We start from the raw sequence: 22,894 nt of genomic DNA, 5'->3' as shown, positions 1-22,894 counted from the left end.
CTGGCTTTACTGCCACCCGCCTCCCCTCGCCACATCCTCATTTTTCTTGCATCCCTTTCCCCCATCCTATTCTCCCCCCGCGTCCTTTTCCACCCTCCCCTTTGCCCCTCCCCATCTCCATTTCTCTCTTCCTTCCTCCCTCCCTCTCTCCTTGCCTCCTTCCCCTTCTCCCTCCTCTGTTGGGGTCCAATCAATTCCCCATTCTCTAACCCCATTTGATCCAAATACTGCACTTGGTCTTGACATCCCGTTTGCAATGCCATAGGAGATCAACTAGTATATTAAAAGTCTTGCGGTCTACAAATCCTACTTCCTGTGGGCCCAAGTTTCGAGCCGCGCCTAGAACGGCGCAGTCTCGACCTGGACGCCGTTTTTTGCGCCACTAAATGCGCCGAAAGAAAACTTCCAGATTCTCCAGCTCCCTGCAGGTTGTTTCCAGCTTGGCGCAGTGCAACAGGAGCAGTAGGGGGCGGAGCTAGGTCCCTGTGCTGAAAACAGTGCCGGGACCTCTGCACATGCGCGCTACAGTGGGCGCGCATGTGCAGTAGCTCCAGGCGCCCAAAACTGTGTGGGAGGGGCCGAAGCATGCAGCCCCTAGCTCTGGCCGAATGGCCTCACTGGGGCTGCGTGAATAAGGCTCCTCCCACGGCCAGCTCCTGCTTCCTCCCGACCCGACTCGATTCCTGCTTCCCGCCTCTGGACCGGACCCGACAGCGACCCGACTCCCGCTCCGTCCCCCCCCCGCGCCCCTGGGCCCGACCCGACCCGACCCCCGAACTGGACCCGACCCGACTCCCGCTTCCCCCCCCCCTGCGCCCCTGGACCCGACCCGACCCCCGGACTGGACCCAACCCGACTCCCGCTTCCCCCCCCCCCACTGCGCCCCTGGACCCGACCCGACCCAACCCCCGGACTGGACCCGACCCGACTCCCGCTTCCCCCGCTCCCCGCCTCCTGCCCCTGGACCGGACCCAACACCGACCCGAATCCCGCATCCCCCCGCGAGCCCCCGCCCCCGGACTGGGTCCAACCTGACCTCCCTCCCCCTGACCTGACCTCCCTCTCCCTCCCTCCCCCCCGACCCGAACCGAACCGACCTCGCTCCCACCACCACCCCCCGACCCGACCCAACGCCACCTACCTGTAAATCTGGTGCTGGGGACGGGCCCTGCCTGAAGTCTCGGGCCCGGTCGGGCCCGGCCCGTTCAGCCTCCCTCCCCCTTCTCCTTCACCGCCCCGCCACCATCTCCTTCCCCCCCATCTCCTTTCCCCCTTCTTCCCCTCCCCCTTCTCCCCCTCCCACTTCTCCCCCCACCCCTCTCCCTCTACCCCCCTCCCCTCGCTGTCAGAAACACAGACACTGACAGACAGAAAATGAGAGACATACACAGACAGACAGACAGAGAGATAGAGACACTGACAGAGACACGCTGTTGGAGGGCTCCCGGTGCTGCAGTCGGTAAGTAGAAAATGTTTTATTTATTGATTAAAAAAAAAATTATTTCTTATTAATTTTTTTTGATTGATTTATTATTTGATTTATTGATGTATTTATAATTTATTATTGATAATGGCTCTTTATTTGTAAAACTGAAGTGTTTAATGTTTGTCAACTTCTCTTTAAACCCCTCCCCCCCCCCCCCCGCCATTCCCTTCGCCTGATTTGTAACCTACGCCTGATTTTCTAAAGTGTAGACAAGGTTTTTTCGAGCGTACAAAAATCTTCACTTACTCCATTCTAAGTTAGTTTGGAGTAAGTTTTCACTGACACAACTTTGAAAACAGGCGCAAGTGGCCGGACACGCCCCCTTTTGAAAAAAACATTCTGTTCCAAAGTGAAACTGTTCGAACTGACTAGAACTGGAGCAAACTGAATGGCGAGAATTCCGATTTCTAAGATTCTCCATTCTATACCAGTTGCTCCTAAAAATCAGGAGCAAATCATGTCGAAACTTGGGGCCAGTGTAACTAATTTCACAACTATAACTTTCTGATACTGGGCAATCTCCTGTGGCAATACACATGGGCGTTGGGTTGGGTTTTCACTTTGTGCCAACATTGAGCAGTGCCCAATGTCCTTGCCTTCTAGAACCCTAAGCCAATTTGAGGGTCTCATTTCCATTTGATCGGTGATCTGCAAGCGCTAAACCAGCGGAATTAAGCCAGAGGTAATAGAGTGAATGGAGTGAGGAGGATGTGGATGGCCAGTAGTGAGTGGCAAGATTTTTGTGGTGCCAGGAACAGCATTCATGAGCAAGACCCCTATAAAGGACCACTGGTTATGCTGCTTAACACCTGGTACCAATGACGGGGCATGCACGTTACACACTTTACTCATTGGTATCCGAAACTTACACTGAACATTTGAACTGTATGGGACCCCAATTAGCATGTGAAAAGTAGCCTCCCCTCTTATGCAAGGATGTAGTGGTGCTGCATGGTATAAGGAATATAAATCTGCCAAAAGACTTTGAAAAACTGGGGCAGGTTTTGTTAGAGCAGAAGAGATTAAGGGGTGATTTTATGGAGATGTTTAAAATTTTGAAGAGATGGGACAAAGTATAGTGAAACAGACCGTTTCCGGTGGTTGAGTGGGACTAGAACAGGACATAGATACAAGATTAAAGTGTGTCATTCAAAGAGGAGGATGTAGGAAGAGGAGGTTTGTTACAGCTGCACCCATCCAGCAAGTAGAGTGTTCCATCACACTCCTGACTTATGCTTTGTCGGTGGCAGAGAGGCTTTGGGGAGTCGGGAGGTAATTAAGTCACCACAGAATGCCAAGCCTCTGACCTAGTCTAGTAGCTACAGCATTAATGTGGCTGAACCAGTGAGTTTCTGGTCAATGACCACCCTCCCACCACCCCCAAGGATGTAAATGGTTGACGATTCAATGGTGATGCTGTTGAATGTCAAGAGGAGATGGTTGGACTACAGTAGCTTCCAGTTTGTTATCAGGAGTCACTCCGTTTATTTTTAGTTTTTTTTAAACTGAATTCGGATTCATAAATTGGACTGCAGCATTCAATAAAAAGGTTCACCACCGCCTTCTCAAGGGAAACGAGGGCGAGTAATAAATATTGGCCTTGCCAGTGATGCCCACATGCATAGAACGAATTAAAAAATATTGTATCTACCCAACTTCATCTGCCAGCACTTATACTTACAAGCGATTATATATTTAAACTGACAGTTCTGTTCATTCACAACATTCAGTATTTCCATAAAGTTCCTTGCTTTTTCTCCCAAAATATCTTACCCCACCCATCCACATTAAATTGCATCTGCCACTTATCTCTTCCCCTTACTCCGATGCCACTTTCTCCCCCTTCAAGCATGTCTCTTTGTTCCACCACTCATCTCTCCTTTAAAATCCTTGTACACTCAAATCCCATCACAAGTTTCTCCTCAAAATATCCACCCTCCTTTCTAACCCCAACCTCTGCACATCCCTTGTGATCTTAATCTCCATCTCAAAGGTTATTTTATCTCTCCCCTCGGATTTCAGTTCCTTCCTGCCCAAATGTGAGGAGCCCACAGACTTCGTCACCAAGATTGAGATCATCCTTTTTGCTGCTTCTGCTGCTTCCCGATGCTCACCAAACCAAGCTTCCCCATAGACTATCCCTGAACCTGTGTCACAGAAAGTTGTTGATGCCAGTTCTTCTGATATATTCAAAAGGGAGTTAGATGTGGCCCTTATGGCTAAAGGGATCAAGACTTATGGAGAGAAAGCAGGAATGGGATACTGAAGTGCATGGTCAGCCATGATCATATTGAATGATTTCTCCTCCATCTCCCCTCATGCCCCTTCCAAGCTTATCTTGTCCATGACACCTACCTCCTGCTCCCTGGACCCCATTACCACTCAACTGGACGGCCATTCTTCCTGGTCCCCATGCCAGCTGATACTGTAAATGGTCCCTATCCTCAGGTACAGTTCTCCTCCCTTTTCAAAACACACATCCTCATCCTTCAAAAAAAAACTAATCTTGGCCGACCTGTCCTTGTAAACTACGACTCTATCTTCGAATATACAAAGGTATTGAATGTGATGTCACCTCCCAAATGCATACCCATCTTTCTTGCAGCTCTGTTTCAATCTTTCCAATCACATTTCCACCCTTGTCAGAGCAACAAAACGACCCTAATCAAAGCTACAAATTACATCTTATGTGACTGTAATTGTGGTTCATTTTCCCTCTTTGACATCTCTGCAGTTTTTGACACGGTCAACCACGCCATTCTCCTCCAATGCTTCCCGTCCATTGTCTAGCTCAGTGGAACTGTCCTCACTTGGTACCACTTACCTATGGATGTTAGCTGGAGTATCTCCAGCAATGGCCTTTCTTCATGATACTGCAGCTGTTACCTCCAGAATCCAGCAGGGATTCAACCGTTGCACTTCCCCTTTCTCATCTACATGCTGCCACTTGATGTAATATTCAGACCTGGAGTCAGCTTCCACATTTACAGCACAGCTCCACCTCTCCATTACCCCTCTATTGATCCCAACATTGTCTCATTAGATTGCTAGTCCAACATCTAGTCTTGGAAGAGTCATAATATCCTCCAGTTACACGTTAGAAGGCTGATGCCATCGTCATCAGCCCACACTACAAAATCAATTTCAAACCATCCCCAGCTATGGTCAGAGGTTTAACTCGACTGTTTGCAACATCAACATCCGAAACAAGCTGAACGTCCAACCACAAATCTTCTCCATCATAGAGATCACCTGCTTCATCTTCCTAACATCTACCTCCGTCCTTGCCTCATCTCATCTGCTGTTGAAAGGCTCATTCATACCATCATCTCCAGACTCAACTATTCCAAAATCAAAGAGCAAGTTATTATTTAAGTGGAGAAAGATTGTAAAGTGCTGCAGTACAGCGGAACCTGGGGGTACTTGTGCATGAAACACAAAAGGATAGTATGCAGGTACAGCAAGTGATCAGGAAGGCCAATGGAATGTTGGTCTTTATTGCAAAAGGGATGGAGTATAAAAGCAGGGAAGTTTTGCTGCAGCTATACAGGGTATTGGTGGGGCCACACCTGGAATACTGCGTGCAGTTTTAGAAACATAGAAACATAGAAAACAGGTGCAGGAGTAGGCCATTCGGCCCTTCTAGCCTGCACCGCCATTCAATGAGTTCATGGCTGAACATTCAACTTCAGTACCCCATTCCTGCTTTCTTGCCATACCTCTTGATCCCCCTAGTAGTAAGGACCTCATCTAACTCCTTTTTGAATATATTTAGTGAATTGGCCTCAACAACTTTCTGTGGTAGAGAATTCCACAGGTTCACCACTCTCTGGGTGAAGAAGTTCCTCCGCATCTCGGTCCTAAATGGCTTACCCCTTTTACCCCTTATCCTTAGACTGTGACCTCTGGTTCTGGACTTCCCCAACATTGGGAACATTCTTCCTGCATCTAACCTGTCTAACCCCGTCAGAATTTTAAATGTTTCTATGAGGTCCCCTCTCATTCTTCTGAACTCCAGTGAATACAAGCCCAGTTGATCCAGTCTTTCTTGATAGGTCAGTCCCGCCATCCCGGGAATCAGTCTGGTAAACCTTCGTTGCACTTCCTCAATAGCAAGAATGTCCTTCCTCAGGTTAGGTGACCAAAACTGTACACAATACTCCAGGTGTGGCCTCACCAAGGCCCTGTACAACTGTAGCAACACCTCCCTGCCCCTGTACTCAAATCCCCTTGCTATGAAGGCCAACATGCCATTTGCTTTCTTAACCGCCTGCTGCACCTGCATGCCAACCTTCAATGACTGATGTACCATGACACCCAGGTCTCTTTGCACCTCCCCTTTTCCTAATCTGTCACCATTCAGATAATAGTCTGTCTCTCTGTTTTTACCACCAAAGTGGATAACCTCACATTTATCCACATTATACTTCATCTGCCATGCATTTGCCCACTCACCTAACCTATCCAAGTCGCTCTGCAGCCTCACAGCATCCTCCTCGCAGCTCACACTGCCACCCAGCTTAGTGTCATCCGCAAATTTGGAGATACTACATTTAATCCCCTCATCTAAATCATTAATGTACAGTGGTTTCCATATTTACGAAAGGATATACTTGCTTTGGAGGCAGTTCAGAGAAGGTTCACTAGGTTGATTCCAGAGATGAGGTGGTTGACTTATGAGGAAAGGTTGAGTAGGTTGAGCCTCTACTCATTGGAATTCAGAAGAATGAGAGGTGATATTCTCAAAACGTATAAGATTATGAGGGTGCTTGACAAGGTGGATGCAGAGAGGATGTTTCCACTGATGAGGGATACTAGAACTAGAGGGCATGATCTTAGAATAAGGAGCCACCAATTTAAAACAGAGATGAGGAGAAATTTCTTCTCTCAAAGGGTTGTAAATCTGTGAATTCGTTGCTTCAGAGAGCTGTGGAAGCTGGGACATTGAATAAATTTAAGACATAAATAGACCTTTCTTAATCGATAAGGGGTTGTGAGGAATGGGTAGGGAAGTGGAACTGAGTCCATGATCAGATAAGCCATGATCTTATTGAATGGCGGAGCAGGCTCGAGGGGCCATATGGCCTACTCCTGTTCCTATTTCTTATCTTCTTATGTAATGCTCTCTTGGCTGGCCTCATCCTCCACGCTCTGTAAACTTCAGCTCATCCAAATCTCCAAGGCACATATACTATTCCGCACTAAGTCCCACTCAAAGGCCATGGATCCCGACAACATTCAAGTTGTCATGCTGAAGAACGAGCTGCACCTCTAGCCAAACTGTTCCAGTACAGCTACAACCACTGGCATCTGCCCAACAATGTGAAAAATTGCCCAGGTATATCATGTCCTCAAAAAGGACAAATCCAATCCGGTGAAATACCACCCCCTCTGTCTACTCTCAATCATCAGCAAAGTGATGGAAGGTGTCATCGAGAGTGCTATTAAGTGATCCTCACTCACCAATAACCTGCTCACCAATGGTCAGTTTGGGTTCTACCAAGACCATTGAGCTCCAAGACTCATTACAGCTTTGGACCAAACATGGACAAAAGAGCTGAATTCCAGAGGTGAGGAGAGTATGACTGCCCTTGCCATCAAGGCATCATTTGACCAAGTGTGGCATCAAGGAGCCCGAGTAAAACTGAAGGCAATGAGAATCGTGGGAAAATTCTCTACTGGCTGGAGTCATACCTACCACAAAGGAAGATGGTTGTGTTTGTTGGAGGCCAATCACCTCAGTCCCAGGACATTGCTGCAGGAGTTCCTCACGCCAGTATCCTAGGCCCAACCATCTTCAGCTGCTTCAACAATGACCTTCCATTCGTCGTAAGGTCAGAAGTGGGGATGTTCACTGATGATTGCACAGTGTTCCGTTCCATTCGCATCTCCTCAGATAATGAATGCAGCAAGACCTGGACGACATTCAGGCTTTGGCTAATTAAGTGGAAATAACATTCATGCCACACAAGTGCCAGGCAATGGCCATCTCCAGCAAAAGAATCTAGCCATTCCTCCTTGACATTCAACGGGATTATTATCACCAAATCCCCCACCCATCAACACCCTTGAAATCACTATTGATCAGAAAAGTACCTGTACCAGCCACATAAACACTGACAACAAGAGCAGTTCAGAGGCTGGGTATTCTGTGATGGGTGACTCACCTTCTAACTACCCAAAGCCTTTCCACCAATATCAAGGCACAAGTCAGGAGTGTGATGGAATGCTCTCCACTTGCCTGGATGAGTGCAGCCCCAACAACACTCAAGAAGCTCAACACCAATCAGGACAACACAGCCCGCTTGATTGGCACCCCATCCACCACCTTAAATATTCACTCCCAGTGCACCGTGGCTGCAGTGCGTACCATCTACAAGATGTACTGCAGCAACTCCCCAAGGCTTCTTCAACAGTACCTTCCAAAGCCGTAACCTCTACCATCTGGGACAAGAGCAGCAGGCGCATGGGAACACCAACACCTGCAAGTTGCTCTCCAAATCACACACCATCCTGACTTGGAAATATATCGCTGTTCCTTCATTGTCACTGGGTAAAAATCCCAGAACTCCCTCCCGATCAGCACTGTGGGAACACCTTCATCACACGGACTGCAGCGGTTCAAGACGCTATCCTGTACAACAACGAGAAAGCGTTTCAATCTGTCTGTGTGCTGTGCGGGAAACAGAGTAAAACAAAATTCAAATTAGGTCCTGCTGTTAAATTCAGCAGGACTTCGCCCTTTCTCATATCTCTGAGTTTCCTGACTGTTGATAGTCGTTCCCCCCCCACCCCACCGTAAACATCAGGGCCTAAGAGTTTGCCCACAATTGATATTAGACTAATTGGTATAGAGTTATTTGGTTTTCCTTTACTCACTTCCTGAACAAAGATGTTACATTAACGCTTTTCAGCCCCATGACACAATTTGCATTCTTAAGTTGGCCTGAAAAACTGTGGCCAAAACCTCTGCTATCTCCCTCTAGCTCCTTCTAATATGCCATCAGGACTCAGTGACTTATCCACCTTGGGTTTTGATAATTTTTAAAGAACCAATTTCTCTTCCATAGTTACCTCCATCAATTGTTCCATCTCCTATTATCTATGTTCCCACTATCACCAGCATTTGTTAAAAAAAAAGAAAATATTTATTTAATTTCTCCTCCGTCATTCCTTCACCCTCCACAATTAGACTCTCTGCTTTATCCCCGAGTGGTACGATAGTTATTCTCTATTCTTTTACATTTTATATACTTATATATTCCCTTACTATTTCCTCATATTATCTGCTAGTCTTGTTTCACATTCCCACTTAACCATTTTCACCTTCCTACTACACTTTCTATATTTTTCAAAATCATCTTCAGTATTTTTAGCCTCAACTTTATCATGCATCACCTTTTTAAGGTTCAGTTTTGTTTTAATTTCCCATTCCATAGAACTCTATTTTTTGATGCATCCCTTTTCATTTTATTGAAATGTATTTATTTTATACTCCATCCATCTCATTTGAAGATTACCCACTGCTGATCTTTCAACCCATTTGCTAATTTTTCTACACAGTTAATTAGGACCTGATCCCTTTTAACTTGGTAAATTTGCCTTTTTACAATCCAGCACCCTTACCTTTTGGTCATCGTTATTATTTTCTATTCTCACTATGTTGTGGTCACTATTTCCCAGTTGTTCTACTGTAATTTCAGTTATATACCCCACCAGAACCTAATTAAGCAATAAAAACAGAAAATGCTGGAAATCTCAGTGGGTCAGACATCATCTGTGGAGAGAAACAGAGTTAATGTTTCAGGTCGACGACCCTTTGTCAGAACTGGCAATAGTTTGAAATGTATCAGATTCTTAAGGAAATGCTGGGGCCCTGAAAGAGGGAGGGTGGAAAGAACAAAAGGGAAGGTCTGTGATAGGGTGGAAGGCAGAAGAGATCTGAGAGACAAATGGGATGATGGACCAAATTGAGATGACAATAGCAAAGTTAGGAAACAAAAGATGAGTCTGGATAAGGTATGAATGGTGGAATAATTACCAGCTGCCATGGGAAACAAAGAGAAACAGCATAAAAATAAAAAGGGAGGGGGGTGGAGTTTTTGTAGAAAAGAAAAGGAGTAAGGGGAACAAAATATGGGCAGAGGTTATGGTCTGAAATTGTTGAACTCGATGTCGAGTCCAGAAGGCTATAAAGTGCCTAAACGAAAGATGAGGTGCTGTTCCTTGACCTTGTGTTGAGCTTTATTAGAACAGTGTAGGAGGCTGAGGCCAGCGTGGGAGTGGAGCGGAGAATTAAAGTGACAGGCGACTAGAAGCTCGGGGTCACCCTTGCGGACTGAATGGAGGAGTTCCACACAGCGATCACCTAATCCGCGTTTGGTCTCCCCAATGTAGCGGAGACCATATCGTGAGCAGCAAATACAATATACTAAATTGAAAGTGTTATGTATTTAACCCCTTGCAACCTGTATTGCCAGAGGTCCTACCACCAGAGGTCCTACCTGTTGGGAATCCCAAGGGATCCCAGAATCCTTTATTGTGAGCTTATCAATTGGCGACGAGGTAACGAACAACCGCGCGAAAATGCAAAGAACAGTCGGTATCCTGGAGAAGTTCTCAGAAGGGGACGATTGGGAGGCCTTCGTGGAGAGACTTGACCAATACTTTGTGGCCAATGAGCTGGAAGGGGACGAGAATGCTGCCAAACAAAGGGCAATCCTCCTAACTGTCTGTGGGGCAACAACCTATGGCCTTATGAAGAATCTCCCAGCTCCGGCAAAACAATAGCTAAATCCTATGAAGAATTGTGTATGCTGATCAGGGAGCACGTAAGTCTTAAGGAAAACGTTTTGATGGTGAGATATCAGTTCTACACGTGTCAACAGTCAGAGGGCCAGCAAGTGGCGAGCAATGTCGCTGAACTAAGGTGCCTTGTAGGACATTGTGAATTTGAGGGATTCCTGGAACAAATGCTCAGAGACTTTGTACTGGGCATTGGCCATGAGGTAATCCTTCGCAAACTGTTAACCGTTGAAACTCCGAATCTAAGTAAAGCCAAAACGATAGCCAGGCATTTATGTCCGCCAGCGACAACATTAAACAGATTTCACAAAGCAAAGAAGCTTCAGCCAGTACTGTGAACAAAGTTACGTCGTTTTCGAGCAGGAATATACATGGCAGAACGTACACACCAGCTGCTGCTGCCCGACCTCAGATGACCCAGAATCCGCCATCAATCATTAATGTGAGGCAGTTAACATCTTGTTGGCGCTGTGGAGGTGATCATCGGCCCCATCAATGCCGCTTCAAGCACTATGCATGCAATGGTTGCAGAACAATGTGACACCTCCAGCAAATGTGCAGGCGAGCTGCAAACCCTGCAAACCACCATGTTGCAGAGGAAGATCGATCCACTGTGGATCAGACTGAATCGGAAACTCGCACCGGGGAGGCAGAAGTGTATGGGGTACACACATTCACCACAAAATGTCCACCAATAATGTTGAAAGTTGAACTGAACAGAATTCTAGTATCAATGGAACTGGACACTGGTGCGAGTCAGTCCATAATGAGTAAAAAGGCCTTCGACAGGCTGTGCTGCAACAAGGCACACAGGGCCAAGCTCAGCCCCATTCACACCAAACTAAGGACTTATACCAAGGAACTAATCCCTGTAAATGGCAGTGCAGATGTCAAAGTCTCCTATGATGGAGCAGTACACAAACTCCTGCTGTGGATTGTGCCAGGGGATGACCCCACATTGTTTGACAGAAGCTGGCTGGGATAAATCCGCTGGAACGGGGACGACATCCATGCGTTCTTGTCCGTCGACGCCGCCTCACGTGCCCAGGTTCTGAACAAGTTTTCATCGTTGTTTGAGCCAAGCATTGGAAGCTTCTCAGGGGCGAAAGTGTAGATCCATTTGGTTCCTGGTACACGACCCATCCACCACAAGGCATGGGCGGTACCGTACATGATGAGTGAGAAAGTGGAAATTGAGCTGGACAGGCTGCAGCGGGAAGGCATCATCACGCCGGTGGAATTCAACAAATGAGTGAGTCCGATTGTTCCAGTACTTAAAGAGGACGGCACGATCAGAATTTGTGGGGACTATAAAGTAACAATTAACCGTTTTTCACTACAGGACCAGGAGTACCCGCTACCCAAGGCAGACTACCTATTTGCGACCCTGGCTGGAGGGAAGACGTTCACCAAACTGGACCTGACCTCGGTCTACATGACACAGGAGCTAGGGGAGTCTTCGAAAGGCCTCACCTGCATCAACACGCACAAAGGTCTGTTCATCTATAACATATGCCAGTTAGGAATTCGGTCGGCCACGGCAATCTTCTAACAGAACACGGAGAGCCTGCTAAAGTCGGTTCCTCGCACCATGGTTTTCCAGGACGACATACTGGTTACAGGTCGGAACACCACCGAACACTTGCAGAACCTGGAAGAGGTTCTTGGTCGGTTGGATCGCGTGGGGCTCAGGTTGAAACACTCGAAATGTGTTTTCCTGGCGCAGGACGTCAAGTTCTTGGGAAGAAGAATCGCAGCAGACGGCTTCAGAGGCCATCAAGAACGCGCCGCGACTGCAGAACGTGACGGAGCTGCAGTCGTTCCTGGACTCCTTAACTATGTCGGTAATTTCCTACCTGGGTTAAGCACCCTGCTAGAACCCCTACATGTGCTACTGCGCAAGGGAGACGACAGGGTATGGGGGAATTCACGAGAGGCTGCCTTTAAGAAAGCCAGAAATCTGTTATGTTCAAACAAACTGCTTGTCCTGCATAAACCTTGTAAAAGATTAGTGCTGGCTTGCGATGCGTCGTCATACGGGATTGGGTGTGTGTTACAACAGGCTAATGAATTGGGGACTTTGCAACCGGTCGCTTATGCGTCCAGGAGTTTGTCCAAGGCCGAAAGGACCTACAGCACAATTGAAAAAGAGGCTCTGGCGTGCGTTTACAGGGTAAAAAAAATGCACCAGTACTTATTTGGCCTCAAGTTTGAGTTTGAAACTGACCACAAGCCACTCATATCGCTGTTCTCTGAGAGCAAAGGGATTAACACTAATGCCTCTGCTCGCATCCAAAGATGGGCACTCACGCTGTCGGCATACAACTATGTAATCCGCTACTGACCGGGCAAAAAGAACTCGCAGATGCTCAGTCGGCTGCCATTGCCCACCACCGGGATGGAAATGGCACAGTCAGTGGACTTGCTCATGGTATTGGATGCATTTGAGAATGAGAAGTCCCCCGTCACGGCCTGCCAGATCATGACCAGGACCAGCCAGGATCCTTTATGTCCATGGTAAAAAAACTGTGTCCTCCATGGGAGCTGGTCCAGAGTCCCAGCGGAGATGCAGGACGCGGTTAAGCCGTTCCACAGGCGCAAAGAAAAAATGTCCCTGCAAGCGAATGTCTGTTGTGGGTCAATCGCGTGGTCTTGCCCAAGAAAGGCAGAGATACGTTCATTTGTGAACTGCACAGCACCCACCCAGCCATTGTAATGATGAAAGCCACAACCAGATCCCATGTATGGTGGCCCAGCATTGACTCAGATTTAGAGTCATACGTGCGCCAGTGCAACACTTGCTCTCAGCTGACTAATGCACCCAGAGATGCACCGCTAAGTTTGTGGTCGTGGCCCTCCAAACCGTGGTCGAGGATCCACATGGACTAAGCGGGCCAATTTCTAGGCAAAATGTTTTTGGTTGTCGTGGACGCTGATTCAAAATGGATTGAATGTGTGATAATATCTGTAAGCATGTCCACGGACACTATTGAAAGCCTACGAGCCATGTTGCCACACACGGCCTGCCTGATGTCCTGGTCAGCGACAATGGGCCGTGTTTCACCAGTGCTGAATTCAAGGAATTCATGACCCGCAATGGGATCAAGCATGTCACATCTGCCCTGTTCAAGCCCACATCCAATGGCCAGGCAGAAAGGGCAGTTCAGATCATCAAGCAAAGCTTGAAACATGTGTCAGAATGCTCCCTGCAGACCCGGCTATCCCGGGTGCTGCTCAGCTACCGCACCAGACCCGACTCACTCACCGGAGTACCCCCAGCCGAGCTGCTCATGAAAAGGGCGCTCAAAACAAGGCTCTCTCTTGTCCATCCTGATCTCCATGATCACGTGGAGGGCAAGCTCCATCAACAAAGTGTGTACCACGACTGCGCAAATTTGTCACGTGATATTGAGATCAATGATCCTGTGTTTGTACTCAATTATGGAAATTCTCCCAAATGGCTCACTGGCACGGTCACAGCCAAAGAGGGGAATAGGGTGTTTCCAGTCAAATTGGCCAGTGGACTAACATACAGAAAACATTTGGACCAAATCAAATTGCGGTTCACCAACAGCTATGAACAAACCGAAGAAGACATCACCAACTTTGACCATCCAACACATACACACACACACACACACACACACACAAAGTGGCAACTGACATCACGGTTGACCACGAAACTCAACATTCCCAGCAGCCCGGCAAGCTCGGCTGCCCAGCAGCCCAGTGAAGAACTAACCAACTCACCCACACCCGCATTTGTACCGAGATGATCGACAAGGGAGCGAGGAGCCCCAGCTGGTGTCACCTTATAAATAAGTGTACTATTGACTTCGCGGGGAGTGATGTTATGTATTTAACCCCTTGCAACCTGTATTACACTACCACCAGAGGGCCTACCTGTTGGAGTCCCAAGGAATCCCAGCATTTCTTGGAAGCACGTTATATAAGCAGGCCACCCACGAAGTTCCTGCATTCTGAAGTCTCATTAAAGGAGCTAAGGTCACACTTGCTCATTGTACACAGTACTCAGTTTCATCCTTTATTGTAAGCTTATCAGAAAGAAGTACTGTCATGTATCTTACATTATTATATATAACTGTATCCTAACATGCTATACATGACTGTAATAAGATATGACCTGTAACCACCAGCATACCTTAACACCAGGGGTGCACTTGCAAGAGACAGGTATATAAGGACAGGTCTCAGGCAAGTGCAGCATTCCAGAGCTGTGAAATAAAGGTGCAGGTCCAGACTGATCTTGACTTCACTACATGCCTCATGTGAATCTGTACTGAGGGAACAGGACTTTACAGTGGCGACGAGGATGGGATGTCGATTTCAGCAGGCTGTTTGCAGAAATTGTGAATGCACAGGGCATTTGGCCCGCATGTGCAAAAAAACGGCAGCTCGGCTGGTATACGAATCAGATGGGTCGGAAAGCGGACCAGAAGATGGTGGGGACAGTACCCGGGACACCAGTGTACAGCAGGTCAACACGATCAATGGCCGCTGCTCCTACAACAGGATGCCTCCTATAATGATGAGGGTCCTACTCAACGGGATATCTGTCAACATGGAGCTGGATACGGGAGCGAGTCAATCTCTCATGGGTGGAGGACTTATTTGCCACATTGGCTGGAGGTAAACTTTTCTCAAAATTAGACCTCACATCTGTGTATATGACGCAAGAATTGACCGAGGAATCCAAGCTACTCACCACCATCAACACACATCGAGGCCTTTTCATGTACAATAGATGCCCATTCGGCATCAGGTCGGCAGCTGCCATATTCCAGCGCAACATGGAGAGTCTGCTCAAGTCCATCCCGGGGACGGTTGTATTTAAAGACGACATACTTATCACGGGCAGGGACACCGACTCCCATCTCCGTAATTTGGAGGAAGTACTAAAGCGGTTGGATTGGGTAGGCCTATGAGTCAAGAAATCCAAGTGCCTGTTTCTCGCACCCGAGGTTGAATTTTCGGGCAGAAGGATTGCTGCTGATGGAATCCGCCCAACTGAGTCCAAAACAGAAGCAATTCACCTGGCACCCAGGCCCGGAATGTCTCAGAACTGTATACCTTTACTCAATTACTTTGGGAACTTTATGCAGAACGTAGGCACGCTGCTGGAGCCTCTCCACGTGCTACTCAGGAAGGGATGCGATTGGTTTTGGGGGGACGCCCAGGAACGCGCCTTCAATAAGGCACGCAAACTTCTGTGTTCCAACAGTGTTTTGACTTTCTTTGACCCAGGTAAAAAGCTCGTTCTCACATGCGATGCGTCAGCGTATGGGGTCGGGTGCGTTTTGCAACATGTCAATCGTGCGGGCAAATTACAACCCATAGTTTATGCCTCCAGGTCACTTTCGCGGGCGGAGTGCGGGTACGGAATGGTAGAGAAGGAGGCGCTCACGTGCGTAGAAACATAGAAACATAGAAAATAGGTGCAGGAGTAGGCCATTCGGCCCTTCTAGCCTGCACCGCCATTCAATGAGTTCATGGCTGAACATTCAACTTCAGTACCCCATTCCTGCTTTCTCGCCATACCCCTTGATCCCCTTAGTAGTAAGGACCTCATCTAACTCCTTTTTGAATATATTCAGTGAATTGGCCTCAACAACTTTCTGTGGTAGAGAATTCCACAGGTTCACCACTCTCTGGGTGAAGAAGTTCCTCCGCATCTCGGTCCTAAATGGCTTACCCCTTATCCTTAGACTGTGACCTCTGGTTCTGGACTTCCCCAACATTGGGAACATTCTTCCTGCATCTAACCTGTCTAACCCCGTCAGAATTTTAAATGTTTCTATGAGGTCCCCTCTCATTCTTCTGAACTCCAGTGAATACAAGCCCAGTTGATCCAGTCTTTCTTGATAGGTCAGTCCCGCCATCCCGGGAATCAGTCTGGTGAACCTTCGCTGCACTCCCTCAATAGCAAGAATGTCCTTCCTCAGGTTAGGAGACCAAAACTGTACACAATACTCCAGGTGTGGCCTCACCAATGCCCTGTACAACTGTAGCAACACCTCCCTGACCATGTACTCAAATCCCCTTGCTATGAAGGCCAACATGCCATTTGCTTTCTTAACCGCCTGCTGCACCTGCATGCCAACCTTCAATGACTGATGTACCATGACACCCAGGTCTCGTTGCACCTCCCCTTTTCCTAATCTGTCACCATTCAGATAATAGTCTGTCTCTCTGTTTTTTACCACCAAAGTGGATAACCTCACATTTATCCACATTATACTTCATCTGCCATGCATTTGCCCATTCACCTAACCTATCCAAGTCACTCTGCAGCCTCACAGCATCCTCCTCGCAGCTCACACTGCCACCCAACTTAGTGTCATCCGCAAATTTGGAGATACTACATTTAATCCCCTCATCTAAATCATTAATGTACAGTGTAAACAGCTGGGGCCCCAGCACAGAACCTTGCGGTACCCCACTAGTCACTGCCTGCCATTCTGAAAAGTACCCATTTACTCCTACTCTTTGCTTCCTGTCTGACAACCAGTTCTCAATCCATGTCAGTACACTACCCCCAATCCCATGTGCTCTAACTTTGCACATCAATCTCTTGTGTGGGACCTTGTCGAACGCCTTCTGAAAGTCCAAATATACCACATCAACTGGTTCTCCCTTATCCACTCTACTGGAAACATCCTCAAAAAATTCCAGAAGATTTGTCAAGCATGATTTCCCTTTCACAAATCCATGCTGACTTGGACTTATCATGTCACCTCTTTCCAAATGCACTGTTATGACATCCTTAATAATTGATTCCATCATTTTACCCACTACCGATGTCAGGCTGACCGGTCTATAATTCCCTGCTTTCTCTCTCCCTCCTTTTTTAAAAAGTGGGGTTACATTGGCTACCCTCCACTCCATAGGAACTGATCCAGAGTCAATGGAATGTTGGAAAATGACTGTCAACGCATCCACTATTTCCAAGGCCACCTCCTTAAGTACTCTGGGATGCAGTCCATCAGGCCCTGGGGATTTATCGGCCTTCAATCCCATCAATTTCCCCAACACAATTTCCCGGCCAATAAGGATTTCCCTCAGTTCCTCCTCCTTACTAGACCCCCCGACCCCTTTTATAACCGGAAGGTTGTTCGTGTCCTCCTTCGTGAATACCGAACCAAAGTAGTTGTTCAATTGGTCCGCCATTTCTTTGTTCCCCGTTATAACTTCCCCTGATTCTGACTGCAGCGGACCTACGTTTGTCTTTACTAACCTTTTTCTCTTTACATATCTATAGAAACTTTTGCAATCCGTCTTAATGTTCCCTGCAAGCTTCTTCTCATACTCCATTTTCCCTGCCCTAATCAAACCCTTTGTCCTCCTCTGCTGAGTTCTAAATTTCTCCCAGTCCCCAGGTTCACTGCTATTTCTGGCCAATTTGTATGCCACTTCCTTGGCTTTAATACTATCCCTGATTTCCCTTGATAGCCACGGTTGAGCCACCTTACCTTTTTTATTTTTATGCCAGACAGGGATGTACAATTGTTGTAGTTCATCCATGCGGTCTCTAAATGTCTGCCATTGCCCATCCACAGTCAACCCCTTAAGTATCATTCGCCAATCCATCCCAGCCAATTCACGCCTCATACCTTCAAAGTTAGCCTTCTTTAAGTTCTGGACCATGGTGTACGGTGTCAAAAAGATGCACCAATACCTTTTCGGGGCCAAGTTCGCGTTAGAAACCAACCACAAGCCCCTCACGTCCCTCCTGTCTGAGAGCAAGGCAATAAACGCCAACGCCTCGGCGTGAATTCAATGGTGGGCACTCATGCTGGCGTCCTATGACTATACCATAAGGCACAGACCAGGCACAGACAACTGTGCCGACGCACTCAGCAGGCTACCCCTGGCGACCACGAAAGGATCTGACAAACAAGACTGTGAGATAGTCATGGCAATCAATGCCTTTGAGTCCACAGGTTGGCCCATGACGGCTCGCCAAATCAGAGCCTGGATGGCCAGCGACCCCACATTATCCTTCGTAAAAAGATGTGTCCTAAACGGTGACTGGGTAGAGGCTCGCGATGCCTGCCCTGAGGAATTAAAACTCTTTCACAGGCACATGCATGAGCTATCACTACAAGCAGACTGCCTGATGTGGGGCAGCCGAGTAGTCATGCCTCTGCGAGGCAGAGAGGCATTTGTCCGTGAGCCGTGAACTTGGGGATTGTTCTCATGAAGGCCGTAGCCAGATCCCATGTCTGGTGGCCTGGTATTGACGTGGACTTGGAGCTCTGCATCCGAAGGTGCACCATTTGTGCCCAACTCAGCAATGCCCCCAGGGAGGCTCCACTGAGCCCCTGGCCCTGGCCTACCAAACCGTGGTCGCGAGTGCATGTAGACTATGCGGGCCCATTCATGGATAAAATGTTCCTCGTCGTTGTAGATGCATTTTCAAAGTGGATCGAATGCACCATTTTAAACTCGAGAACAACCTCCACCACTGTGGAGAGCCTCGCAACCATGCTTGCAACACACGCAATCCCTGACATATTGGTCAGTGACAATGGTCCGTGCTTCACAAGCACAGAATTCCAAGACTTTATAATTGACCACGGCATAAATCACGTCAAGACGGCACCGTTCAAGCCGGCCTCCAACGGCCAGGCGGAGAGAGCTGTGCAAATCATTAAACAAGGCATGCTTAAGATCCAAGGTCCCACGCTGCAGGGTCACCTGTCGTGACTGCTGCTGGCATACAGATCTCGTCTGCACTCACTGACTGGGATCCCCCCCGCGCAACTGTTGATGAAAAGGACTTTAAAAACAAGGCTCTCATTAATCCTCCCAGACATGCACGAAATCGTTGAGGCAAAGCGCCGTAAGCTGACTGAGTACCATGACAGAAATTTGAGGGGGAGATGGAATGAGATAGAGGACAAAGTGTTTGTACTAAACTATGGCAGGGGTCCCAAATGGCTTGCAGGGACAGTAACAGGCAAGGAAGGAAACAGGCTACTGGTAGTACAAATGGATATGGCAAAACCTGTCAGAGGCATGTAGACCAAGTCAAAAGCAGATTTACCAACAACACTGCCGAATCAGAGGCAGACTGCAATGTGGAACTCGCACCACACCTGGTGGACAGACAGAGGGAACAACCTGTGGAAAGGGCAATCCCAACAGACAGCCCAGGCGAGTCAACAACAATCACACCAATCGAAACAGACAGCCCAGGCGAGATACCAGCAACCACACCCAAAGAAAAACAGACACCAAGGCAAACAACTGAACCACAACTCAGACGCTCCACGCGAGAGCGGAGACCACCTGAGAGACTGAACTTATAAAGACAATAAGACCTTGGAGGAGGGTGATGTCATGTATCTTACATTATTATATATAACTGTATCCTAACATGCTATACATGACTGTAATAAGATATGACCTGTAAACATCAGGGGTGCACTTGCAAGAGACAGGTAAATAAGGACAGGTCTCAGGCAAGTGCAGCATTCTAGAGCTGTGGAATAAAGGTGCAGGTCCAGAGTGACCTTGACTTCACTACATGCCTCGTGTGAATCTGTACTGAGGGGACAGGACTTTACAAGTACAAGTAAATCGCTGTTTCAACTAGGCCCTGTTTGGGAAGTGGCAAGGGAGGAGGTAAAAGGGCTGGCATTGTATCTCCGGCACTTGCATCGGAAGGTGCAGTGGGAAGGTGGGGGCTTCTGGGGCTGACTGCGGAATGGACAAGGGTGTCACAGAGGGAGCGGTCCCTTTGGAATGCTGAGAGGGGAGGGGAGGGGAAGATGTGATTGGTGGTGGGATCAAGCTGGAGGTGGTGGAAATGGTGGAGGATGATCCGTTGAACCTGGAGATTGGTGGGGTGAAAGGTGAGGATAAGGGGAACCCTGTCGTGGTTCTGAGACGGAGGTGAAGAGGTAAGAGCAGAAGTGCAGGAAGTAGAACAGACACGGTCGAGGGTCATGTTAACCACGGCGGAGGGGTTTCCTTGGTTGAGGAAAACGGAAGACATATCAGAGGCAATAGTGTGCGAAGGTGGCATCGTCAGAACAGATGCGACGGAGACAGAGAACCTGGGAGAATGGAATGGAGTCCTTACAGGATGCAGGGTGGGAGGAATTGTCGTCCAGGTAGCTTGTGGGAGTCAGTGGGCTTATAGTGAATGCTTGTCAATAGTCTACACCTGGAAATGGGAGACAGAGAAGTCAAGGAAGGGAAGGGAAGAGTCGAAGATAGTCCATGTGAAAGTGAGGGAAGGGTGGAAATTGGATGGAAATTGAATTAAATTTTCTAGTTCAGGGCGAGAGCAGGAGACGGCCCAATACAGTCATCAATGTACTGGAAAAAAGAGGTGAGGGAGAGGACCTGAGTACGACTGGAACAAAGAATGTTCCACATATCCCACAAAAAGGCAGGCATAGCTAGGACCCATGCAAGTTCCCATAGCAACACCTTTAATTTGGAGGAAGTGAGTGGAGTCAAAGGAGAAGTTGTTCAATGTGAGAACACGTTCAGCCAGGCGGGTGAGGGTGTTTGTGGATGGGGACTGGTTGGGCGACAGCTCGAGGAAGAAGCGGAGTGCCCTCAGGCCATCCTGGTGGAGGATGGAAGTGTAGAGGGATTGTACATCCAGTGAAAAGGAGATGGTTGGGGCCAGGAAATTGGAAACTGTTAAAGTGGCAGAGGGCATCGGACAAGTCGCTGATATAGGTGGGAAGAGACTGGACAAGGGGAGAATAAATAGAGTTGAGATAGGAAGAAATAAATTCTGTGGGGCAAGAACAGGCTGAAACAATGGGTCTACCGGTGCAGTCCTGTTGGTGGATCTTGGGAAGGAGGTAGAAATGGGCTGTGTAGGGCTGGGGAACTACGAGGTTGGTGGCTGTGGAGGGAAGATCTCCAGAGGAGATGAGGTCAGTGATGGGATAGGAAATGATGGCTTGATGTTTGGTAGTGAGATCATGGTCCAACGGGAGGTAGGAGCTGTCAGAGAGTTGGCGATTAGCCTCTGCAAGGTAGAGGTCGGTTCACCAAACAACAGAACTACCCTTGTCGCAAAATTAATGACAAAGTTGGGGTTGGATCTGAGAACGCGGAGTGCTGCAAGTTCAGAGGCAGGTAGGTAGGTTGGAGTGAGTGAGGGGAGCAGAGAAATTGAGTCTCATCGGCGGTTTGCAATGAAGAGATCTAGAGGACAAGAGGCCAGAAGGAGGGGTCCAGGTCAAGCGAGAATTCTGAAAATGGGAAAGGTCAGCTGTGCAGAGGAAAGACTCCTGGCCGAAGTGGGCGGAAAAAGAGCTGAGCGTCGTGCTGAGCTCGAAATTCATTGAGGTGGAGGCACAAGCGGATGAAGCTCAGGCCTTTGCTGAGGACTGATCGTTCGGGGTCAGAGGGGGGAAGATCAGAGTGGACAGTGAAAACATGGCAGGGGTGAGATTGGAAGGGATGGGATCAGAGGGAAGTGAAGGAGGGGGTGGTTTCGGAGGGGTGTTGGAGTCCAAGAGTTGTTGAAGTTTATGATCCTTGACACCTGAAAGGAAGAGAACAAGTTTTTTGTTAAAGTGCTGGATGTGACGAAGGATGAAATGGAACTGCGGACCAGGACAGCTTAGTCGGTGCTGCTGAAGAGAGAGGTCGAGAGTGCGCTTGTGATGGCGCATAGCATTGAGTGTGGATCTCGGAATGCGGCGAGAGCAGTGGTTCGAGGAACGTTGAATATCTCACAGATATCTGTAATCCTGAGTGGATCCAAAACATGAAGGGTGGAATTTCAGTTGGAATCCACATGGATTAAATCAGATATGGAGACAGTTACTGAGGAAAGAGATGTGGCTTTGAAAACGAGTTTTGGCAGATACTTGATCAAACACGAGAAGGGAAACAGAAAGCAATGAAGATGAACAAGGTAAAAGAGACAAACAGGAATCCCGTCTGAGGGAAGAGCAGAACTTCAAGGTATTTCAGATTCCAGTATCCGCAGTATCCGAATTAAGCAATGTTTGTTTCTTTCCCTGTTGGACTAAGAACATAGGGAGTGAATTTCCTTGCCGTATTTGTACTACATAATTGGAGTAAGTATATTTATGTGGAAAAAAAATCAGGCAGAATCTGTTTTTGGTAGTATTCCACCATTAAATCGCTCCGTCCTTTTATGGCCTTTCCCACTTTAGGGCCACCAAGTCCTGAGTGCTCAATTAAATTTATGATATGAAGGTCAACGGCACTGCAGCGCAGATGTCTACAGCAGATTCCAATGAAGCTCCCACACACTCCATTGGTGCCTGCAACAAAGACAAAGCTTCCCTGATGTTGCCACAAGACAGCTGTAGGCTTAAAAGTCAAAATTGCCAGTTGCTACATATTCTCCGAGCCAGCACATAGGTATGGTACTCCTCAAACATCCTGCTGTTCAGATGAATAACGAAGAGTTCTTGGTCCCACGCCTCTGGAACCACAGGGAGCCTGCGCTGGGAAGGTGGCACATCCTCACCCACTTCCTTCTGCTCTGTGAATCACCAGGTATCACATCCTCACTGACAATATCTAGCTGCCCCAACAGGAAAATTTATATGAGCTGGTGCCTGGGAGTGAAGA

Source organism: Pristiophorus japonicus, unplaced genomic scaffold, assembly GCF_044704955.1.
Source record: "Pristiophorus japonicus isolate sPriJap1 unplaced genomic scaffold, sPriJap1.hap1 HAP1_SCAFFOLD_395, whole genome shotgun sequence".
Taxonomy (NCBI): Eukaryota; Metazoa; Chordata; class Chondrichthyes; family Pristiophoridae; genus Pristiophorus; species Pristiophorus japonicus.
Note: the sequence above shows the minus strand (reverse complement) of the source record.